The sequence below is a fragment of the Eulemur rufifrons genome, unplaced genomic scaffold (assembly GCF_041146395.1).
Source record: "Eulemur rufifrons isolate Redbay unplaced genomic scaffold, OSU_ERuf_1 scaffold_262, whole genome shotgun sequence".
NCBI classification, from domain to species: domain Eukaryota; kingdom Metazoa; phylum Chordata; class Mammalia; order Primates; family Lemuridae; genus Eulemur; species Eulemur rufifrons.
In genome coordinates, this window is record NW_027183044.1 from 65,001 (window position 1) to 66,558 (window position 1,558).

A 1,558-nucleotide genomic window follows, 5' to 3' on the forward strand; every position below is an offset into this window, starting at 1 on the left:
TGCGGGCTTCTCGACTCCCTCTCCTTCCCCACCCCTCCGCTCGCCCGCTCCTCCTTTCTTTACTCCCTATCGCCCCGCCCCGTTTTTTCTCCACACACACGCAATTATCACGCTCACGAACTATCCCGGGACCTGGCGTGACTTTCATCGCAATCTCCCCCCCCCCCGGACACACACACATAGAGACACACCCTCCCGGCAGGGAGCACCCTGAGTGGTCGAGCAGATGTCGCTGCTGCATGCGGCCTCCGCATGGGTTCGCTGGTTGACCAGATGTCTGGTCCTTGGGTGGTTGACCAGATGTCTGCTCTGTGGTTGTCATCCTGACAGGGGGGCTTCGGGGCGGATGTGGTCTCTCTGGCCTCGCTGCCCCTAGGGGTCACCCTGCGATCGGTATTCTTCTCGCGCGGGGCGAGGGGCGCTCCGGAGCATTCCTCTCCTCTCGGAGTTTCTGTCTGCAGTCTCTCGACTTGCTCTCACTCCCCTACCCTGCTGTGTGACTTTGTTTTTGGTCCTTTCATTTTATCTATTCTCTCTTTGCCTTTTCCTGCCCGCCTTTCCGCTCCCCCCCCCCCCCGGATTCATGGTTTCACGTCACGCGGGTGACGTGCCGACACACCAGGAGGCCCTTCTCACACGTGCGCGTGAACACGCAATCAACACGTTTATGAACTAGAAAGGGATCTGGTGTGACTTTGCTATTATTTCCCCTCCCCTCCTCCCCGCGCTGAGAATGAGTTTCCCCGGGCTCGTGTGCCCGCCTGGGAATCGGCTGCAGACGCCATGGCCCCGGGTCGACCACATGTTGCCCTGGGGTCCACCAGATGTCTCTGGCGAATTGGGGCCCTAGGGTGCTTGTGACGGTGTGGTCACTAGGTGTCGCTCTGGGCTCAGTATTCTTCCTTCTCGCTGTGACTTTGGTCTCTTTTTTCGAAATTTCTTTCTTTCTTCCTCTTTTGCCCTGTTTCCATTTTCCCTTCTTAATCTCTTTCTCTCTTTTTGTTGCTTTTTTTCCACGGCAGATGGGTGATGTGTGTGTGGAGGAAACGCGGCGTCAGGGAGAAGACACATCTCACACGTGCTCGGGAACACCCGATCGTCACGCTTCTGAGTACCGACCGATGGATCTGGTCCCGAATTTTTTAATAGTTTTCTCCTCTCTCTCTCTCTCTCCCTCTCCCCCCCTTCCTTCTCTTTCCTTTCTCTCCCTTCCTTTCTTTCTTTCTCTCGCTCTCTCGCTCTCGCTCTTCTTTTCTTTCTGACAGAGTCTCTCGTTCTGTTGCCCTGGCTAGAGTGCCATGGCGTCAGCCTAGCTCACAGCAATCTCAAACTCCTGGGCTCAAGCGATCAGACTGCCTCAGCCTCCCGAGTAGCTGGGATTACAGGCATGTGCCAGCATGCCCAGCTAATTGGATATACGTGTGTGTGTGTGTGTGTGTGTGTGTGTATATATATATATATATATATATATATATTTTTTTTTTTTTTTTTTTTTCTTGAAACAGAGTCTCACTCTGTTGCCCAGACTAGAGTGCCGTGGCGTCAGCCTAGCTCACAG

At 54.4% G+C, this 1,558-nt stretch overlaps 1 pseudogene; it reads right to left on the reverse strand.

The window, feature by feature from the left end:
- Window positions 1–592: 592 nt before the first annotated feature.
- Window positions 593–684, reverse strand: LOC138380057 (small nucleolar RNA U13; annotated as a pseudogene).
- Between the last annotated feature and the right edge of the window lie 874 nt (window positions 685–1,558).